The following is a 24,040-nucleotide window of genomic DNA, read 5'->3' as shown; positions in this document are numbered from 1 at the left end:
GGGGGCACAGTAGTGCAATGGAAGTGATGAGCCAGCACCCCATGCAGGGATTGTTCCTGTCTTGTGCTCTGTGATTGCTGGGACTGGCACAACCCTGGGTGGATGGATGGATGGATGGAACAATCTAACATGTATCACGAAGATTTTTCAGTGTTCCTTAAAAGTTTTAAAGGATAGGCATTCTAAGCCTACAGCTGCTTTAACATTTATTATACAGTAGATGCTTATTGTGTGGTGATTAGTTACATGGAGAAAAAAATGGAAGGACAGGAATTGGTGGTTGGTGTGTTTGACAGAGACAGTACTTCTGCAATAAATGAGTTGATCCAGCGTCATGCGCGTCCCAGCAAGTATCTTCCAGAAGGCAGGGACAATCCTTGGACGGATGGTCAGCTCATTGGTACACTGTGCCACATGTTCAATACATACTTTAATGCATTTCATCATGAAAATGATATCAAGTATACACCTCAGTATTCTACAATGTTCAGAGAGCTATAATATCATGAATGTAATGTATTCCGTGTGGCAATCACTGCCTGTGCGCTCTTGTCGGCATAAGAGAAAGCTCATTTAAAAAGCATGGAGCGATTAACAACTGGGTCAGAGAACACTTTAAATATAAAACATTTAACATGCTACTTTAGTTACAATGGGATATGAGAAACTCTAGTAAATTAGACATTAATTTTAAGATGAAGTTTATGATGCTCTATTAATGACAAAATAAGTTACATGATTAAAGTGGAAATTTCAAGGTTAACCCTTAAACTGCCGGAACCAACTATAGTCGCTTCCCAATGCAATTTGCCAGCACACCAGAGCCGAGTACATTGGTTGAATGCCACAACCAGCTAAAGTCAGTTAGAGCCAGAGCCGTGTATATTCAATTACATACATTTGGCAACGTACATTCATTGAACTCCGCAACCGGCTAAAGTTGTTTCCCAGTGTAATTTGTCAGCACGCCGGAGCAGAGTATTTGGCTATGTATATTCATTGAATGCTACAGCCTGCTATAGTCGTGTCTCAGTGCAATTTGCCAGCACGCAGGGGCCGGGTATATTCAGCAACGTACATTTATTGAACGCTGTAACCACTATAGTTGCTTCACAGAGCAATTTGCCAGTATGCCAGAGCTGATCAGTCAGTGCTGTACATTTGTTGAGCAGCCAGCTAATGACCATTACCGGCCCCGGCAGGACTGCAGCCTCACTGTCTCTGGGATTCAGCTGCTGCACTAGACTAGCCTGCTAACATCAGTGTTGGCCCCTGTGTGCTTGCATTGATTTAGTGAATTTCATCAATGGCGTCAGTTGCACCTTATACATATAATCGATTGTTGCAGTAGTTTTTTGGAAAGTTTTTACAGTTCATTGGCAGTGTGTAAAATGATCAGTGTTGCAGTAATTGTAATGGTCTTTGCACTGACTTCGTGAATTGTGACGTTTACTTAAAAAGTGCAGCAAAAAAGTATTTGGCGTCCAGGGGTGCATTAACCCCCAAGTATGTGGTGGTTTAAGGGCTAAAGTTGACATTTCATCTTTAATCATAACATAGACCTTTCTTTCTTCTCTGTGGTCCTAATATATCTTCTGTATGACAGTCAGACACTTGTCTTTTCACATCGATTTTGATATCTGACCTTCTTTTCTATTTCAGGCTCTGTGCGACTTTCTGAATTTGAACTTTTGAGTGTCTTCGCCACGCTATGACACGCCATCAGTTTCCTGTTTATACCACTGCCTAAGCCACCAAATAGTAATTTTTTCCTTGCCTCCACTTCACTGGACAGGGCCTCCATTTCACATTCACTGAAATTCTTTTTTCCATGTGCTTTTGCCATTGTCTTTTAACAAAAAACTGAACAGAAAGGGCTATTTATACTGATTTGCATATTCAAATATCCAAAATTGAGGAGAAGTCGAGGTGGTATTGAAGGTGCATTCATGTATTTTAAAATTCACGTTGTGATTTACAAAGAGGAAGTACATGGAGCATTGCTTACTCACAGTTTTATGCATCTGGATTTTTTTGTGCATACACACATTTCTAGTTTTGTCTGTATAACATGTTTTAGTGTGAAGCTCTAAGTCTGGGACAGTTTTCAAATACATGCCAATAGTACCAACATCCAGATCATCCTCGAAGTCATTCAAAGTACGGTCCAGGTGTTACAGCTTGTGGATTGGAGTGTGGCTGGATGTTAAAGGTGAAGCTGATCATTCTCAGAGCTAATTCTGGATTAAGATACTGTCCTTGTGGCAGCCTGCTGAATGGAGCAGAGTTCATTTGGCTGTTTGCACCACGGTATACTTGTGCATTCACATGCTATGGTTTAGTCAGCTTGTTTCCTATATATGTGTTCTTGCTTTATCCTAAGCAGAAAGATGCTGAAATGTTTTGGAAAACCTGAAACAGATCAAATGTCCATTCTTTTGAATGTGAAACTTGTAGTGATAAAACATAGATCAATTAATTTATCTCCTAAATCCACTTATCTAGAGCCGGGTTGTGGGGAAGTTGGAGCTTATTCCAGTAAGCATCAGGTGCAAGGACAGAACAATTCCTGGAAATGGTGCCAGCCCGTCACACAAAGCACAGATAAACAGGTTAATTAAACAGTATTTAATGAAGAGTAATGTTTTATTAAGGTACATTTTGATGAATAATTGTAAATTTCCATATATTTTGAAGTACAGTAAACGAGGGTATCAGGAATGTGGGCATTATGATCATTTAACAGGGACTGATTTGTCAGAGTAGGACAGGAGAGGGGGTTACACTGTATATAATCACAATTATGCTCCAATTAACAGAGCATTGGGAGTGGGAGTCTTGTCCATCCTCATACATCCCTCTTCTGCAATGGAGCAAATAAAAGAGGACCAACACTGGAAGTAATTGTCATTCAAGTGGCAGCTATTCTGAGTAAAGCATCTCTGTATCTTGTGCCGTATATACAATAAGGTTCACATTGCACTTGTACTAATATTTAGAAAAATACAATGCCAGCCATAATGCAGAGGTTTTCCAGCCACCAGTTTTTTTAATAGGGTCATTTCTGGGGTCAAGAATGCTTTAAAATTCAAACTTTGTAAATACAGTATATAGACTATCCCGGCCAATACCCCCAAGCCGCCAGGTGGAACCCTTCCTGCAGTATGGAGGTTCCCCGAAGACCAGCAGGGCATCATGGACATTGCAGTTTTTATACGCAGCCCTGCTGGATGCCGTGGGGGCCACTAGGAGACGCGGCAGGAGGGCACAACGGTTATTTTCCCTACGCCCTGGAAGCACACATGAACAAGGGGAATGACGGGCTTCCGGGGTGAAGAAAAGGACTTTTTACCTGACCCGGAAGTGATACAAGATCTCATGGACTGGGGATTGGGAACACTTCCAGGTCAGGATATATAAAAGGAATATGGGAGCTCCCAGATGGGGAGCTGAGCTGGGTGGATGTGTGGCAATGCGTCTGGGAGTGTGGAGGATTGTTATTATTGTAGTTATTGGTTTGTTTATGAGTATAATGGAGGAGAGGGTGCTTTTTGCACTGTGGCATTTAAATAAAGTCATCTTTTCGACTTTTACCTGGTGTCTGGAGTCGTAGATAGGGGTTCAAGGGAGCGGTAGCGCCCCCTATCTGTCACAATATATATATACTAGACATTAAGCCTGTTACAATAACGGGCGCTAGAACAGTAGTGCATAAACATTAGTAGGAACAGTCTATATTAAATGGCAAGGGACCTTGTATGTAGCTGTAATATACGTCACTGTATTGTGTGCCTTTAATTTTCTCTCTCAGTAATACTAGTTTGTATTTCCGTAAAATGCCTGTAATTTTGTATGACAGTAATACAGTGGAACCTCAGCTCACAACCATAATTCGTTCCAAAACTCTGGTCGAAACCCGATTTGGTCGTGAACCAAAGTAATTTCCCCCATAGGATTGTACTGTATGTAAATACAATTAATCCATTCCAGACTGTATGAACTGTATGTAAATATGTATTTTTTTACGTTTTCAAGCACAAATATAGTTAATTATACCACTGAATGCACAGCGTAATAGTAAACTAAATGTAAAAACATTGAATAACACTAAGAAAAAACCTTGAACAACTGAGAAAACTAAGACTGGAAGAGTTTGCGCTATAGCCTTATGACCCGCTCGCTAAAAACACTTTTTTTTAATGAGTTTTAAGCACTGGGAAAAAAATGAACATTTGAAAATTTAATATACAACCAAGAATAGTAACATTGCAACAATGCACGCGCACACCTGTGTGTGTGTGTGTGTCCCGCAGGCGCCTGTGTGTGCGCGTGCATGTGTCTGTCGCGTGGGCGCCTGTGTGTGTGCGTGTGTCTGTCGTGCACGCACCTGTGTGTGCGTGTCTGTTTCTCATGCGCCTGTTTGTGTGTCTGCACAGGGAATGCACAGGAATAGACTGAACACGTGCCGTGTGACCCCGCGCATGCGCACTTCACCAAAAGACACACACACACGGACACCTGGATGCACACAGGGGTTTTATTAAAGAGGATATACAGTACAGGCCAAAAGTTTGTACACACCTCCTCATTCAATGTGTTTTCTTTATTTTCATGACCATTTACATTGGTAGATTCTCACTGAAGGCATCAAAACTATGAATGAACACATGTGGAGTTATGTACTTAACAAAAAAAGGTGAAATAACTGAAAACATGTTTTATATTCTAGTTTCTTCAGAATAGCCACCCTTTGCTCTGATGCTTTGCACACTCTTGGCATTCTCTCGATGAGCTTCAACAGGTAGTCACCTGAAATGGTTTTCACTTCGCAGGTGTGCCTTATCAGGGTTATTTAGTGGAATTTCTTGCTTTATCAACGGGGTTGGGACCAAAAGGTTGTGTTGTGCAGAAGTCAGGTTAGTTGGACGATCATTTATTTTTCAACAGGACAATGACCCCAAACACACCTCCAGGCTGTGTAAGGGCTATTTGACCAAGAAGGAGAGTGATGGAGCGCTGTAAATGGTCATGAAAATAAAGAAAACACATTGAATGAGGAGGTGTGTCCAAACTTTTGGCCTGTACATTATATATATATATATATATATATATATATATATATATATATATATATATATATATATATATATATATATATATATATATATATATATATATATACGTGTGTAGTAATGCTTGATCAATGGTTGACAGAGTGTACTAACACTCTCTTTCTTCCTGTGTAGATCACCAGGACCCTAAAACCTACTTAATGACATTTCCTATTGATCTACAGAGCACATTTCCAGTCCCACCTTTCCAGTCTTCTTTCTGACCCACTATAAAGCCACCATATTCCTATCAATAGTCAGTCCAACCTTTTGTTAGACTCGGTCCAAAAAGATTACTCTGCAAAATTACGAGTTTTTTTCTTTTTGTGTCGAGTATACGGGGTGAAACCCCAAAACTTTTTCTTCAGTCCTTGTCATTATTACAGTGGTGTAGTCAGCAGGATTGTGCCTCCGAAATGTCAGAGAAACAGGACTTAGGCACCATGATCAGCAATGTGCTAACAGAACTACACCAGATGAAAGTGCACATAGGAGAATATCACACCCAACTGACTGAAGCAGAAGTACACAGTCTGAGGCACAGAAAGCCATACAGCAAGATCGGGCATGGGCTCCTTCACAGATACTTGTACCTATCCTAGAGAGTGATGATATCAAGACATGTCTCTTAATTTTTGAATACACCACCAGGCAACACCACTGGCCATAAGCAGAAAGGGCCCACTTATTAGCGCCATACTTGAAGGGGGAAGCACAGAAAGCTTATTACAATCTCTCCAAGCAAGATGCCATAGATTACAATAAACCAAAGACTGAGGTCCTTAAATGGTACGGTGTGTCAACAGACCAGCAGATGAGGATGTGGCGCGAGTGGACCAAGCTTTCGAGATCTGGGTGATAACTTGGCACTGGCTTCAGCCAGACATAAACAAAGCATGGGAAGTGGTTGAACAAATCGCCTGAGATGCCCTGCTAAATATCCTCCCAGATTATCTTGCTCAGCCAGTCCAGAGGCAGGCATACAAAAATTATGGAGGCACTCGTTGACACCATCGAGCACCATCGCACAGTATCCCAGACAGAATGTTCGGAAAAGCTGCCTTGCTTGACTTGACAGGGATGGGTTGCTCAAGTGCCCACCTGCCACGGAGCTTGCTGCCAAACCCTAGTGCATGTGTGTGACAATATATATATATATATATATATATATATATATATATATATAGAGAGAGAGAGAGAGAGAGGGGGTGGGAGGGGTATACAGCCTCTCATTTCCATGAGAATGTAGACAATTTTGTGTGTTCTAAATAATTGCGGTACATTTCAATTGCATGGCACACTCACACAGGGACTTGAGGGTGACTTTCGATTTGACAGTTAACTTAACCTGTATGTCTTTTAGTCTGTAAGTCAAATAAAAGGAAAACGGTGAACACAAGGATACAAGCAAGTTCCACAGAAATGGTCGGGAGGCTTGAATGTCAACTCAGAACTCTGTGGCTATAAGACAGCAGAGCCTAACCACTGCAATCGCTTTTAACAATGATCTGGTATTTCTTCACAAGGCACATCAAGCAAAAGAGAAACCCCTTAAAATAGCTGCAAAGAAAAAGATGTTGGCTTGTAGTGATAAAATACTTCATATAATTAAGATAACACTAAATGCACAAAAAATGCACCGCCATTTGTTCTAACCTAATTATCCCAAAATGACTGAGAGCAGCACTTCTGTGTTAGAATACTGATCTGCCCTTTAACCCCAACACCTATAGATTTTATTGCCTGCTTTTCCTGTCAGGCTTTCTGCTGACTCTGTGTCTACAGGAGCAGCATTGGCAGGCAATGCCATATCAGCAGTCTGGGATCAGTTATAGACAGTTGCAAGAATGGATGTCCACTGCTGTCAGAAAAGATAAAGTTATTTGGCTTTACAGCTCTTTCAGGTTTGACAAAAATGCTTAAAAGTAATGAAAACATGTTTCTATATTTTGCAGAAGGGATTTCCCATCTCTCAACAGCTACCATTCAGAGACATGTTTATAGCCAGACATTACAGTTTCATTTAAGGCAAACAGTAGGCCATATCATGTAAAATAAAACATTGCTGCATCCTGTCAGTTAAGGAGTCAAGTTGCTCAACAAATCATATGTACTGTATCTGTGTAACTACAGCAGTAAAGCAAAAGAAACATCCATCCATCCATTTTTGAAACCACTTAATTTAATTCAATAAAAGTCAGTGAAAGTAGCATTTGGCCCAAGGCAGGAACTAACCTTGAAGAGGGTGCCAGTCCACCCTAAGACAAAATAAACTAATTGAATAAATAAATTAAACATTCAATGAAACTCTTGTTTCAGAGGGTAGGCTTTGAACTATAGCAAATCTGTTGCTTTTATCTACTCCCTACCATAACTGTTACTAGTGTATGCTTAGCAGATGCCTTTAGTTAATGTTATTCACAAGACCAAAATATACTGCAATTGCTGAAAGGATATTTTTATAGTTAGAGCAAGTCAAGTGACTTGTTCAGGGTCACACAGTCAGCAGCAAGGACTCAAATGGCCAAGTTAGTGTTGAAAGGCTACTGCACTTATGCACGCTGCCTGCTTACAAATGACCTTTGAGGCTAATATCTGCTCTTGATGTAGGGTACAGCTTCTCACATTTTTCACTTCCATATTTTCTTAATGCTAATATTGAGCTCAATACCACTTACTTTATACAGTAGAAGGGTCCCATATCATATGCTATTAACTTGCAATTCAGCTCTGTTAGGCAGCCTCTGGGCTTCACTGTATTCTGCTGCATAGTGACACATTTCATGCTCTTTCTAAATTCAGTAGTTAAGGAAAGTACTTGAAAATGCAAACAAAGTATCTTCCTGATTAGTTGGATGGTTGGTTTTCATTGAAGCCTGGTCATCCAAAATAATTCTGTCATTCCTTTCACCTAATTTTGTAACCCTAATAGATTTTTAACTCCATATTTTAATCATTTAGTTAAATAGCAATAAGCAAACTTTTACTATGAGCAAGTTATACAACTCAAAAGCCTTTCTTTCCAAGTACAGCCTCTAGTTCCTATTACCATGTTCCTTCAGGCACTGAGTGACAGCAATGAAAGGCCAGGCTTACTCTAGGCAGTGAATGTGTTGTTCTTTCTCAGACCTGTTCACACTCCAGCAGCTTCAGTGGAAGTATATCATGTTCTGTCAGGGATCAGTACATACACTGCTGACAAAATGCTTACAGGCAAACTATTTATTACAGCAGAGGCCTATGCCAAGGTACATTATCTTAAAATTGTCAGGAGCTGCAGAAGAAAATAGACTTTTTCATTATCAAGTGACAATCACCTTGTCATTCTTATTATTAGAAAATAAAATATCGTAAATTCATCTGGAAATATAATTGAAAAGGAATATGTTATCAGAATTCCCCTCGATGAAACGAAAAAGCATTTGAATAAAATTAAAATTAACTCAAGCGAGCCATTGTCACAGAATGACATTCAGCTAATGTATATGTTAAGTGCCAGAACTGAAACACTAAAATTATAACTGAATAGTTTAAGTGATGCTGACACCCCTTCAAGAATTGGATTCCACCTTGTACCCCTTGCTGGCAGTATAGGTACTGGCCTTCCATGAATGTGAATTTGAAAACAGATCAAATGGTTTATGTGAATGATTAAATGCCCCGTTTTAGAGCCTCACCAGAAAAGCAAAAGGCAATTAAATAGATAGAAGAAGGTAACAGTGAAGAAGGACTGAAGCAGGTAAACACAGCTCTTTTTGTATTATGGGAATTGTGTTGAAGAAATCTTAGTGTCCTGCTGGCTTTAAGCTACCTGGGTTTACACAAGGTTTTGGCTTCGAAAAATATGAGCCACCAGGAAAGCAGTGCATGCTGGTCTTACACTATTTGACATAATACAGTGGAACTGAAGTAATTTCCTCCATAGGATTGTATGTAAATACAATTAATCCGTTTCAGACTGTACGAACTGTATGTGAATATATATTTTTAAAGATTTTTTAGCACAAAGATAGTTAATTATACCATAGATTGCACAGCGTAATAGTAAACTAAATATAAAAACACTGAATAACACTGAAAAAACCTTGCACAACAGAGAAAACTAACACTGCAAGAGTTCACGCTGTAGCGCTATGAACCGCTCACTAAAAACACTCTTTTTTAATGAGTTTTAAGCACAGGGGAAAAAATGAACATTTTAATTTAATAAACCACCAAGAAAAGTAACATTACAACAATGCACGCTACGAACTGATCGCTGTAAACAAAAGTAAAGTGGAAGGTAAAATCCAATAGAAAAAAGTCTTCATTAAATACAATGAGGTTAAAACAATGCTCGGATCTGTCTCTTTAAAAAACAAGCCTTATGCATCCAGCAGTCTCTCTCTCTTGCGTGTGTGTGTGTGTGTGTGTGTGTGTCTGTCTGGCGCGCGTGTGTGTGTCTCTCTCGTGTGCATCTGTGTGTTTGTGTGTGTGTGTCTCTCTTTCAGGTGCATCTGTGTGTGCCTCTCTCTCACTGCACAGGGAGAGACTGAACATGTGCGGAAATCATCGGCGTGCACAAACCGAAAGGGAAACTGGCTTGTTCGTATACCGAGTCTGTGGTCATGAACAGATGCAAATGTTTGGCGAACTTTTTGGTCGTAAACCGATTTGTACGTGTTCCGAGACGTTCGTGAACCGAGGTTCCACTATACCTGGCCTCCATCAAATATTTATCTTTTCCTTAATCACATAACCACAAATCTAGCTTTAAATTCATTATGTGTATTTTATTTAAAAATGTTATAACTGAGTTGCTAGAAAGTTGCAGGTTTTACTCATGACTATACTTTGTCTTTTTATATATGTACTACATGATAAAACACACTGTCTGTGTGTGTGTGCGTGCCCTCCAAGCAATGTGATCAGTCAGTCTGGCTTTGGTCTGATGGTCAGTTTGGCTTTGGTGACTCAGTGGTAGGGATGACAACATGGTGTGTCAGGGGTGCGAATTTCAATTCCTGAGTGTGACAATTGTTAAAAAAATGAGGAAAAAGGATATAAAATGGAGCCTGTCAATGACAACAGAGTGAATAATGTACCGAGCAATAATACTAAAATAAATACTAACGAGGCCTAAACTGAGTCGCCTTCAAAGACAAGAAGTATTTGTAAGAATATGAATGATCTTCTCACAGTAAGAAAATGGGGGGGCTGTCTACCATTGCTGATAGTTTAAAAGAAGACAGGAGGTGAGCAAAGTGCCTTGCAATGACAGAGTCTGAGAAGAAGGCCTTACAGTAATGCAACTGAGAGAGAAACCGCTGGGCAGGAGAGGTTCAGACACTTGAGGATATCAAGAAAAGACATAAGAGAAACACAGAGGCTACATATAGGGCAAACGATATCAAATATCAAATACTTTTAAATGTAGTCTGTCAGGTAACATAACTAGTTCTTTTATTTATTGTGACTGCTTGGGGACATAGAGAGCACCATGCTGAGAAAGAATGCCACAGCCAGAGCATGAAGAGTTTTATTTAATCTGAAACAACACATTTAGCCCTCTAGGTTTCACCATCAGTTTTTCTTAGTTTCACTAAGAAGGGTAAAAGCAAAAGTCCACATATAGCCTGTTTCTTATGGACCACATTATTTTAATGTTATGGCCTGACAAAATGAAAATTTTGCACTCATTAAAGGGTAAAGTACCTGATCTGTTAGTGACAAAACCAGATCTGACTATCCTTCTTCTGGTGTGTCTTTTTATGCAGCTATAGTATATCATATGACTACAAGTGTCTTGATTGCTCCTTCAGTGAACCTCTTGGGACAGACCATGGTATGTATAACTTTACTTGACCTTCCTATGCCTCTTTTTGCACATCTGAGAAAAAACTGGACATGCCTTGAGTTATCTGGCATGTCACATATTTGAGCTTAGGGTTTTGGTGCGCTGCAGGAAGTTGGCAAAAACTTTAATAACTTTGGCAGGTACTGTACCACATACTGTATCTATGATCTGCTTCTCACAACTGAGAGGACGTGGTGGATGTGTGGTGGATGTTTGCTGACTGGCCGACTGATTACAAGTGTTACCTGGTAGGTAACCATCCATATAATTAGATTGCGATTCAAACCTATGAATGTAATACTCCAATCTTCACCCTGTCAAGTAAGCAAACCAGCCGCCATGGCGCAATGTCAGAGGTTTTCCTTCAGGTCATCTAAGGTTTGATCCCCGTAAGGGGAAACAAAAGGTAAGTATATCTTATGAGCCCCAATTAGCGCGGAACATGAATTGTGTACTGTTTTTATTATTGGGCACGTACTGTATCACACACACACGCACATATATATATATATATTTTATATATATGAGATATATACTGTCAAGCTTATACTGTCAATGCTATACGACATATACATGTCAAGCTTGGATCACAGAGTTGGACGAGAGACAAGAAGGCAAGACCTGGTTTCCAAAGAGAAATAACTTTATTGTTAAACAGGTTTAAGGCTTTATTCAAAATAGGAGCTTTTACTTTAGCACAGTAGCACATATGTTACGAGAAGCAAGGTAGACAATTGTCCTGCTTTAACTCCCTTCTTCAGATTAACAGAACGCAAAGCCTTTTTCCTCGAGTGGATTCAGTGGCTGAGAAACACTGGCTGGGGCAGATGCTGTCTAGAGAAGATTGGAAAGCAGAGGCCAAAAAGGCAGGGAAGAACTCAGTTTTTAAATGCTCTAAACATTGTGTGACAAGCACTATTACATAGTAAGCATGCAGCTGAGCTGTAGTAGGCAAGTTAAGAGTGTCCTTGTTTCCCATTGAAATACTGTCTAAGAGGGAGTCTCCAAAGAGCAGTTTTGGTAATTTGCAAATGATTTACTGTTTAACAGAGTTTCAGAGTGCAGTTGCCAGCAGCAGCCAGGAGAAATGTGCGGTAGGTCACCTACCGAGTTGCCCTTGTGACGCTGCCACCATCAGAGACAGAGAATAGTTGGGGACAGTGGTCACAAAATATATACTGTATATAAAAAAAGCAAAGGTCTGTGATACAGTTTGCATTTGATTCCTGCATGTCTAATCATTTTCCTCTGATGACGGCATCTGGTAAGTTGCTGAAAGTTTAGCGATAAAAAACTACAGTTGTGTTTGAAAGTTTGTGAACCCTTTAGAATTTTCTATATTTCTGCATAAATATGACCTAAACATCATCAGATTTTCACTCAAGTCCTAAAAGTAGATAAAGAAAAAACAGTTAAACAAATGAGACAAATATATTATACTTGGCTGTTTATATATTAAGGAAAATTATCAAATATTACATATTTGTGAGTGACTCATTTTCTTTTTTTGGATCTCTACTTACAAATATATATATTCTGTATTCTATATAGCATTCTAAGTTGGTTGTTTCCTTAATGGAGTTTGTGTAATCTCCCCTTGTATAAATAGGCACTCAAGTTGTCCTCCCAGATTCCAAAAGATGTATTGCTCTGGTCAGTGGTTTCAAACTCCAGCCCTGGAGAGCCGCAGTGTCTTCAGGTTTTCATTCTAACCCTTTTTTTAATTGGTTTTTGCTGCTAATTAACTCCTTCTAATTTTTTTTCATTGACTTTTTTTAGATTTGTTCCTCTGAATTGCTTCATTTCTTCCTTAAATGGCACCCAAACAGAAACGCAACGTGAAGTAAGTGAGCCAACAGAAGATCAACTAAGTCAGGACCTTAAACTCCAACCAGTTGCTTAATGAGGAGCCGATTCTTGTTGTTAATTAAACCTATTCTTTAATTTCATGGCTTGTTGCTGCTCTCATTGTGCTATTTCATACATTTCTGAAATTGTTGATTTTCTCCTTTCTAATAGCACTATTAAAATGTAAAAATGATGAACACGGTATGCTGGTCATGTTTTGGCTCATTTTACAGTATATCTCATTATTGTTTGGCTGCTAATTAAGGAAAAAGAAACAAAGGACCCGAGTCTTCAAGAGCAAGTCAATTCTAATTAATTCAAAAGAAGTTAATTCGCAGCAGAAACAGGTCACTAATAAAGAAAAGGGTTAGAATGAAAACCTGCAGCCACTGCGGCCCTCCAGATTGAGACCACTGGCTCAAGTTATCTGGTGACTCTAAGTTGGACCCTTGAGAGCATGCTTGAGAGGACCATCTGAATGACCTTGTTCATGTATGATTCCTGCCACGTGCGTGATGCTACTCAGATTGACTCTGGCTCCCTGTGATCTTGAATTAGAGTCAGTAAGTTTTAAAATGTGATATTGTGTTGCATTTTATAATGAATCAGAGACAGTCCTAAAAACTGTGAACCACTGACTTGCATTCAGAACCACTTTCTACTTATGTCCAATCAGCTTAATTTAAAGGAACAGTGGTGTACTGTGGTTAGTGTTTTTGCTTCATTGACCAGTATCCTGATCCTGGTCTGTGTGGAATTTGAATGTTCTCCTTGTGTCTGTGTAGGGTTTTCTTTGTCCCTAAACTGACTTGCTGGGGATTTATGTAAGAGTGCCCAGTGATCAACTGGTGCTCTGCCAGTGTTGGCTCCTGCATTGTGCCCAAAATATAATGAATGGATAGCTGGAATCACCTTAAAAGCCTTGCTCCTATGAGGAAAAGAAGAGTTTAGAGAAAAGAGATAACTGGCAGGAAGAAAAATGGTTACCGGGTTTGAGCAGAGATGTAGTGTATACTGAAGATGATTGAAAGTTAGGGTGTTTACTATATCTGGTTGAGTCTAGTTTTAGATTTTTGTGCAGCTTAGCACACTTTGTTTCTTCTTTTCATACATCAAGGTTTTTAAAATAATAAAATATTAAAAAACTTCAAAGAAGATGAATGATTGTTCCTCTTTGTCTCTGTGGTTACTGAATGTGATGGAAATCCCTTTGACATCAGCTAGTAGTTAACTAAAGAATTTAAAAAGAACAAAACTATTGATCGTATCTGAGGATCATTTCTGTCTAAACATCTGTAAAAATGTGGCAAAAATTGAAAAGAATAATATTCCATAACAACTTGTAAATGTCTTCTAGATAGAAAATTACAGCTTACATTAATGAACTAGATGTTACGTAGTTCTGGTTATTACAGTTAGTCTTAGGTGTAATATTAGACAATTTGTAGTCATAAACACTGCACTTAGGGAGACACAGTGGTTTGAATGGTGGGTGGTGCCTCAAAGCCCTTGGGCCATGTTTCAGATCCGAGCCTAGATAATTGCTTTGCGGAGTTTGTATTTTTTTTCTATGATAAGACTCTTCCAGTTGATCGGGTTTTCTACCACAGTCAACAGACATGTTGTCTGCTTAATTAACAATGCTACATTGCTTCTGTGTGGGAGCATTATTTTGTGTCCACAGACTGAATGGAGGTTCAGCCATCTTTTCTCAAAAAAGACCAGTTTTCTCTTGAATCAAAATATACTTCACAACTATTGTAGGCAAGCATATTCAGTGTCCCATTCAGGAAGAGTTTACCTCCATTCTGCCAGAAATAAGCAAGCATATAAAATGAATGAATAGAAACTCTGCTTTTAGTAATTTTAATCTAAATAATTAAATGCAACCCATTTTTTCTCCCACATCCCAACATGTCTGTTAAGCTGATTACAGATTCCAAATTGACCCCATTTCAGTTTGATTGAATGTCTGAGCCCCATGATGAAGTGGCACTTCATACATGGTTGATTCCTGCTTTCCATCAAGTGATGCCAGGAAAGGTACTGTACCTGGCAGCCGAACGCCTTTTTTTTTTTTGATGAAATTTTTATTGCTAAAATTAAAAAGGAGTACGTACAGTGAAAGTAAACCAACAATACCTGATATTGAGCTATGTAAGAACAAAAACAAAAACACTGATCCACCAGCACCCACCTGACCCATCTCACACTGCACCCAAATGAGATGGCTAACTAAAGAGAAACTCAGTAAAAAGAGTGAATGTGTAAACTGGCACGTGCAAACATACCCACTCACACATACACACACACACACACACACAGAAATATGCAGCAAAATAAGGAAAAAATAAGAAAGAGGAAAGGTGAACAGCACAAACTACCACACAGAGCAACCTTACCAAGCACATTACTAACTGAACAATATGAAGTCAAATGTTGATCCGAGATGCGGAATGTTTAAGGAGGGTAAAATCGTAAAACGAAGAATTCCTGATTGCAGAAGAGACAAGGGTGGTTGATTTCCAGCGAGAAGCTAAAAGCAACTTAACTACAATAGTTGCAGTCATCAATAGCCTCCACTGGGAGAGAGAAAGAGAAATTAAAGAAATTGAGAAGAAAGGTCCATGAGGCATATAACATGAAGGGACAAAGGAAAGAGGAGGGAAAGAATTGTGGAAAGGTATTCAGCCACATAGCACCAGAGAACTGCAGCCAGATGACTGTCCCAAAATATGTGGAGAACAGTGCCAGGGAATTTAATAGGGCAAAGATGACATAGGGGATCTAGCTCTAGTCCCATTAGATGTCTCCAGGGAAGAGGTAAAAGGAACAATATCAACCTATAAGCAAATTTAAATTGTGTGTGCTGGTGATTCATATTTTCAGAGCAATTTTGATATTTAGAAAGATGGATTGCCACCACAATGCATGGGATGGGACACTGGTTTGGACTTAGGAGAAAGGGTTAAGCAAAGTACAGTGGATAAACTGGATAAATTGGAAGAGGGTAAGAGAGGGGACCCAGATGTCCCGAGCACAGACCTTAGCTATAAAAACAGAAAAAAGTAGGAAGTTGAAGGGATAGGTTGCCTAGTTTGAAGAGAAAGAAATATCTCCAGCCTTGACTCATCAAACAGATCTCCTAGCACAGACTTCCTCCATATTTATGGTGGAATGGCAGAATAAAATAGTGTGGAAGTGCCATCTTGGAAACAGACCCATCAATTGTTCAACACATCTCTACATCTGAAGAACATAAGATACAATAGGAGAATAGACTTTATTTTACTAGAAAGAAATAGAAATAAAGTTGAGCAATGGGAACAAATATTATTTTTATGGGAAACCTTGAAGGAGGATGCTGGGGAGAGCTGACGTATCCTCAGACTAGCCTTATAGTATAGGCAAGGTGATATAGTTCAAAATCTGAGAGGGAGACACCTCCTTGTGACCTGTCACAGACTGGAGTGTGTAATAGATGTTCTCTTGTGGTTAGTCCTGAATTTGATTAAGTAGGTTTGGGAATGTTATGGTATGGCCATTATATGATATGCATTGCATAAAGTATGTGAAGAAATACCACAAATGAATCCTTTTGCACTTTCATAACACATTTACAGGACTGTAGTTAGCTAGACTGTATCAATGTAACATTATGCAGATGGTAGTTAACTTTCCAGGTTGGACTGCATATGCAATACATTCACCTATTCTGAGCTAGTTAATCTTACTGGTACATATCTGGGATATACAGAACCTTTGTACTCAGATAACATCTACACAGACACGTGAAGAAAATGTGAACTCCATAATGACAATGACCAAGCTAGAATTCAAACTCAGTTGCCTGGAGCTGTATGGCATTAGCATTATATGTTCTGCCATACTCAATAAAGTATAATCTACATTAAAAACAATTCTGGTAATTGTACATTTGAATGTGTATTTGTCTTTATGCTGAAGTAGGTTGTATTAGGACACTGAGTGTTCTGTGTGGTGTGACTTTTTTATATAGTGGTATATAATTTGATTTAAAAAGCTTTTTAAAGATACACTTTCAAACCCATCTAAATGTTTCAGCAATTCAAAAGTGCCTAGGTTATCTGCCTACTGCCGTTTTGCCCATTTGTTAAGACATAGTTTGATCACTGCCTAATTAGTGCTCAACAGTGAATAGTGTTTGTCTTTGAAAGTGTACCAAAGTCAAGTAGCATCACTTTGAATCAGCAAATGTGCCACACTTTTCATTTTGTAAAGAATACATAACTACTGATCATATGCTAAAATACCTCAGGAAAGCATGACTTCTGTCAAAAACAAAGGGCACAGCCATTTCTTTAAATGTTCTCTTCTTATCAATACTTCCTCCTGGCTGTCAGATGCCCTGAACTGGCAAGAAGTTAGGTACAGTACTTGTGGATATTGAAAAGTACATGTAAGTAACATAACAGACTTTGAAAAAAACTTAATTGTTGTAAGATGTATTGCCGTCCAATGTGTTTGGAGGAATTTCCTGGAATCTGAACAGATGTTTGTGCCACTGTCATTATCAATGAAGATAAGTGTTCCAGTACCAGTGGCAGCCATAGATGCCCAAACCATAACACCCCAACCACCATGTTTAACAGATGAGGTGGTATGCTTTGGATCTTGGGCAGTTCCTTTTCATCTCCAAACTTTGCTCTTGTCATCACTCTCATACAGGTTCATCTCCATTTCATTTGTCCACAAGACCTTGTTCTAGAATTCTGTAGGCTCTTTTAAGTATTTTTTGTAAATTGTAATCTGGCCATACTATTTTTGTGGCTAACTAGTGGTGTGGATCTTGCAATGTAACCTCTGTACTTCTCTTCCTGAAGTCTTCTGCGGATAGTAGTCTCTGACATATCCACATCTGCCTCCCAAAGACTATTTCTAACCTGTCAGACAGGCATTTGGGCTTTTTCTCTACCATAGTGAGGATTCTTCTGTCATCAACAATGGAGGTCTTCCTTGGCTTTCCAGTCCCTTTGTGATTACTGAGCTCACCAATGCATTCTTTCTTCTTAATGATATTCCACACAGTTAATTAAGATAATCTTAAGGTTTTATAGCCGTATGTAATGGTTCTGTTTTTGTTTTTCAGCCTCACTGTGGTCTCTTTGACTTTCTTTGGCAGAGCTCTTGTTCTGAAATTGAACAGTACCAACTACAGATTCCAAAGCGTAGAAGCGAGTTGAGGTATCTTATGGCTGCACTAACGAAGCAATGAAACACACCTGAGTCATCACTTGTGACGCTAATTGTCCCAAATGTTATGGTGCCCTGAAATGGGCGGACCATACAAGTGTTATAATTTCCACATGGTGTGACTGAAATGTATGCAAATACCCATTATTTAAATTCTGCAATATGCACTTTAATCACGTCTGAATTATTTGATTTGCAATTTAAAACTGTGGAGCAGAGGGTTAAATCAAGGAAAACTGAGCCTTTATCCCAAATACTATGGAGGGCTCTGTATATCAGACAGCCAGAGTCTATCCTGGCAGCAAGGGGGCACAAGGTGGGAAACAATCTTGAAAAGAGCACCAGTCTATCAGAAGCCCCTCACCCACACAGAGACATTTTTGAATTGGCACTTATCCTTAATATTCACAACTTTAGGGATGTGAGAGGAAAGCGGGAGTACCTGGCAGAAAGCCTTCACAGACATGGTGAAAATGTGTAAACTCCTCACAGACAAAAACAGCCACAAGATTTAAAGCCAGGATGCTGGATCAGTGAGGCAGCAATTACATTACGCATATAGTAAACTACTTCTAAGACAAATTAAAAATACATTATTTTCAGTATCTGAAATGCACTAGACTAAAGTAATAACAATAAAGGCCAGTTGAGTGTGAAAGAGTAAGTCTGGATTATAAGATTTCAACAAACCTTTTAAACCTGCACATATGTTGGGAAGCCTCAAAGAAGCTTGTAAGTGAGTTTACAGTAAATGCTTTTGTATCGTTGCACTCCTATGAAGGGGGTGAACAAGTCAAATGTGCTTACCATGTCAAAGAAAAGCAAACACACAGATAATTGGACATGCAAATAACTGAGGAATGTTAGGAGCCTCAGCAAAATAATGATAAATGACTTTTGGGGCATTTAACAGATAAGCAAAATCAGCTGGGGGAAAGGTGCTATTTTTGTTTATCTTGAGTGCTCTTTATGTTTTACAAATGTTATATATAAAACACTCAGGAAAATGCTAAACAGACTATTATGTTTGTATTATAAAACCCTTTTCCCAGTCACTTGAATACTTTTCCTGCATTTTATATCAATGGCAGCATGCTTAAAATGACTACCTTATAGTTTCTGAGTCCTAGCTTTTATTTTCAGTTAGGGCACCTTCTGCGCATATCTCCTTGTAGTTATGTGGGTTTCTCATGTTGCCTCCGACATCAAATATGAGCTGTCAGAATATTTGGCAACACAAGACAGGCCTAATATGTGATGTGTGTTTAAGCATGGAGTTCTTGACCTTTTCAGCATAAGATACTGCCTAGATGCTATTGCTACTGGACTGTTGTCCCCATCAGTGACTTTATACAGTATCTGTTGAGTCAAAAGGCGCTAAAGGCATATACAGTGCAAGACATTCAAGACTTCTTTTTTATTGGCTTTGGTTGTCCTCTATTGGACTAATCAACTTAAAAAAGTAAATGAATGGATGTATAACAGTACAAAATCAACAGTAGAACATGTTGTCTCTATTAAACGGTTAAGCTGTTTCTTCCTCTGCTGACCACAGTCTATTGTGAACTGAAACACTGTCCTCTGTCTTTTGGACAAGTTCATGAAACTATAATAAGGTGGGATTAGCCACCCTATCAGCAACAGAGCTTCAGAAGCAGTCGGTACCTGCGCTGGCATACCTTGGCTACAACCTATAGACAAGAAACCAGTGCCTTGGGATTGTTGAGCAAACATATGGTTCCTCAGCTTGTTGAAATGAAGATTATTCTGGTCAATTCCAAGAAGTACTTGAAAAAACAGACTAATAGTTTTATATTGGAAATACAAAGCAGCAAACACAAATAAAAGCATTATAAATCCACACAAGAAGCCAAAAAATCCCCACTAAATTACCTTGTCACTAGAGGATCCCAAGAAAGTGGATTTTGCTATAGTACACAATTTTACGACAAAGCTCTGTTTTGAGCTTTGAGTTTTGAGCCATTTTTCATTGCTCCTGTCCCTGTACCGTGTGAGTCTTGCATCAAAAATGTTGCAGAGCAACACAAACAGATAGGAAAAGCCATAAACAAATAGCAGAGAAAAGATAAGGCCAAGGGCAGAGGCTCAAAACTGATCTGGCATAAAAGAGTAAGGGCTCAGACTGGACCCTTGCATGCTCTAAGCATAAAGGAAGGGCTGAAGGTGAAGCTTCTGCCACTCCCTAACACATTCACATGTTTTGAATTTGTAAAGCACTGGTTATACTTACACATGACATAGAATTATCAAACACACTTAAACCATTTCAGGGTTTAAAGTTAACCTTGCAGCACCAAGTAAAGGGCATGAAATTCATCTCACAGTCCATTACAATGCTCACTCCCGCAATACTGTATTCTCCTCATTTACACTCACACAGTAACAAATTTGGAATCACTAAACAGCATAAAAATGACTTTGATCAGCTTAATACCCAAACAAGGAAAGGATCCCTTTGATTGCTCCATTTACCACCCAGTCTCACTCTGATGCTAAGTTATTAGCAAAGCTCATCCCTCTTTCTCTAGTGCTTGATGCATTCACTAATTTATCCAAATTAATTTCAGATAAGCTACTGACAATATACATCGTCTTATTTACATTATGGACACTGCTCTTTCTCTGGCTTCACCTGCTGCACTGCTTTCACTAGACGCCAAAAAATCCTTTGATAGAATGAATATGGATTTTTTAATAGTAGGTTCTTGATTCAACAGGGTATGGATTTCAAATTTCGTTAATATGATCAAAACACATTGTCGTTCCTCTTCTACTGTTATTCTTACTAACTCAGATTATACTGTATCTCATCTATTTAGAATTTGTAGTGGTGCAACACAAAGATACACATTATTTTCTTTAATCCTTCTTGAACCTATTTTTGCACAATTCTAGGTTAATCTCTGTTCCTCAGAAATTCTTTATATTTTGTTTTACCTTGCAAATCTCCCTTTTAACTTATTTAATACTTACAAAGTTTTATCTGATTATAAAATCAACTTGACAAAATCCTCCCTGTTCTCTCTCACCTCTCTCGGCCAGAATTCCCATCTCCTTTGTCATATCCCTGGCACAAATAACTTCAAATATCTATGTGGGTATCAATATATTCAAATTTAACAACTGATATTTCTAGTGTTCTGTATCACTGCATTCTTAATGATGTTAAATATCATGTTTCCTCATGGTTTCACGTTCCATTTTCTTTCAGATCTCATTGGGCCATTTTATGCACCCTCCTTACTGGCTTAAATTGTCAGTACTCTACTATTTATTTATTATTAGAGACAAGAGACCCTGCTTAAGATATTCCACTCTAATCTGCTGATGATCCCATTTGGGTTATCCCATATTGTCCCTTTCAGTTATTGAACTTTGCGTTCGTTCACCCTCCAAATGGTATGATCTTGGTTTAATCCTCCGACAGCCACCTTCATCTTGACATTTCATTAAAATAAATGTAGTCATACACATAACTTACCTCATTTTCCATTTAATACTATGAAATTTAAATTCCTGCATTCTGTAAATGGTCCCTTTATTCCATATGCTTTAAAACCTGGTGCCTCCTCGTAGTACTTCTAGGGCTTTGTTCTATATTACACTCCACATTCCCATTTTTATCATATCATAGCATTGGCCATTGCATCTCTTTTCCACATTGGAGAAAAACTGGGGAACTTGTTTAATGACTATGGGCTTAGAACCTTGCAATCTTTGAAATCTAGGTTCTCTATTCCTTCTCTTTCTTTTTCTATCTTCAGTTAAGCTCAGTCTTCAGAGGTAGCTGATTTTTTTTCTGACCCTAGTCCTCTCTATCATATTTCAAGATTTTTTTTCACGCAATTCTCCCCTTGCTTGGAATACCATAATTAGAAACATCAGCTACTGTTCAAAAAGTCTCAGTCATGAGCATATTCATTTTTAAATTATATATAGACTTTAATTTACTCCCCATAATACCTTAGTAATGAGTGTCTGCCTTGCCCACTTATTCAGTTTATTTCCTGAAATGCTTCGGTCACTTTTCTCCATATGTTCTGGGATTGCCCATGTCTCTTTAGATACTGGACCTACAGTATGTCAGAAGTCTCTTTCATCCTTTCTGGCCACTAACACTCCTCTATGTACAATTTTGTTTCTTATAAATTTCTCCTGTCTTTCTCTTATGCCCCTCCATCAGAGAAATTTTGTGACTGAATGTGCTCTGGTGTCTTGCTGGAGGGCAGCCAATTCCCTTCTCTATTTTCTTGGAAATTCTCTTTTAATAATCCTGTGCTCTTTGAGCCTTTTGCCATGAAAATCAATTGTGTTTCCATAGATAACACTAAAAAGTGGTCTTTAGTAGTGAAACAAATGCTCACATTTTTCCTTAAAATGATTGGTCCAGGGTGAACACAGTATATATTTCCAAATCCCTCACTCATTCTACTGGGGGCCTTCTGCATATTCTCATAGATTTCATGGTACATGTTGTACATTTTTATCTATTCTCCAAGCTAATAGCTTTTTCACAGATTGCAGGTCTTTTTCAACAAAACATTTTTGCAAAAAAAAAAAAAAGAACACAAAAAGCATGTCTTAGGAGTTGAGGCACCAATGTAATTAAAGCCATTGAAATTTTTTAAACACTTGTATAATAACAGCAACAACAACTTTGACAATTCTAAATACTTTAGTAGAACAAGTTAGTCAAAGTCAGAGTTTGCATTTGGGAGAAAAGCCACAGTATGCATTTGGAGAACTTGTTGGTTCCATTTTGTTTTTTTGTTTTCATTGTAAAGGTAATACAGTATTAATCAAAGCCATACCTACTAAATACGAGGGACGTTTGAAACGTTTCTGCACTTTTTTTAACTCTATTAATTAAGAATTTCAAAAACAAATTATGAGTGCTTTTCTATATAATCACCTTCGTTTGTGATGCAATTTTCCCAATGTTGTACCAACGTTTTAATGCCCAACTACTACTCCTCCCGTCTTCACTGCTTCCAACATAAACCATCAACAGTGAGAAGCAAAATTAAATTTGCAACAAGATCAGTGAAATAAATTAATAATTTTGCTGCATGCAAAATTCACATAAGAAGAAAGGCGTTTAGTCTCTGTCTGAAAGCATTGTCATTAAATATTTCCACATTCATCTGCCTGTCATTTAGTATATAATAAAAATATCCCGGCGAAGAAAAATCCCTGAAGAGTGCATATCCTCAGCTAGGATAAGGCGATTGCTAGGTAAGGTGGTGGGAGAGAGAAGGTGGGAGGAGTGGCAGTGGTGATTTTCTGAGCACTGAGTGTTTTCCTATGGAGAAAACAGTACTGTGCACAATAGTGCATCCTTTGTGCGGAAAATATGCAGCATGTAATATTAAAAATAAAAAGTACTGCACTCAATGTTAATGTGAATGACAGGCATAAATTGAATTGATTTTACTGGTGTGGGACAGTTTTACATATATTATTTAGCTGCAAATACAATCACACATAAATTAAAAGATGTGTGAATGAGGCTTTAGGGGGCAGTATTCCTTATATTCCACTCCACCAAAAACCTCCAAACAACTCCTTTTAGCAGGTTTCACGTTTCACAATTGGTAAATCACATAAGAAACAGATTTTAGTGTCAGTTTTGTGAATCCGTATGCAAACTGAAACATTCCTGTTTTGCTCATCGCTAGAAAGTACCACAGACATTAACTTGGGACATCATCTGCTGGAATGCACTTGGACAATATAGTACTATTCTGAACTCAGTTTAAAAGGTAAATGCTTTTCAGCTCATGACACACACTTCTATGTTCCTTCAGTGGACTGATATCTTGAAACTTTAGTTCCTTTCTAATTCTTCAGTAAAGCTGCACAGAAGAGTTTACATCAATGTGCTACTAGTGCACTTTCCAGCACCTCCTTGCTAACAGTAGTGATTATAGTTATGGTGTAATTTCAGCACTTACCCAAATTCACAGTGGTGAAAAGAGATTGCTCTTGTAAC

The sequence above is a fragment of the Polypterus senegalus genome, chromosome 8, assembly GCF_016835505.1.
Source record: "Polypterus senegalus isolate Bchr_013 chromosome 8, ASM1683550v1, whole genome shotgun sequence".
NCBI classification, from domain to species: domain Eukaryota; kingdom Metazoa; phylum Chordata; class Cladistia; order Polypteriformes; family Polypteridae; genus Polypterus; species Polypterus senegalus.
This window is presented reverse-complemented; position numbering follows the sequence as displayed.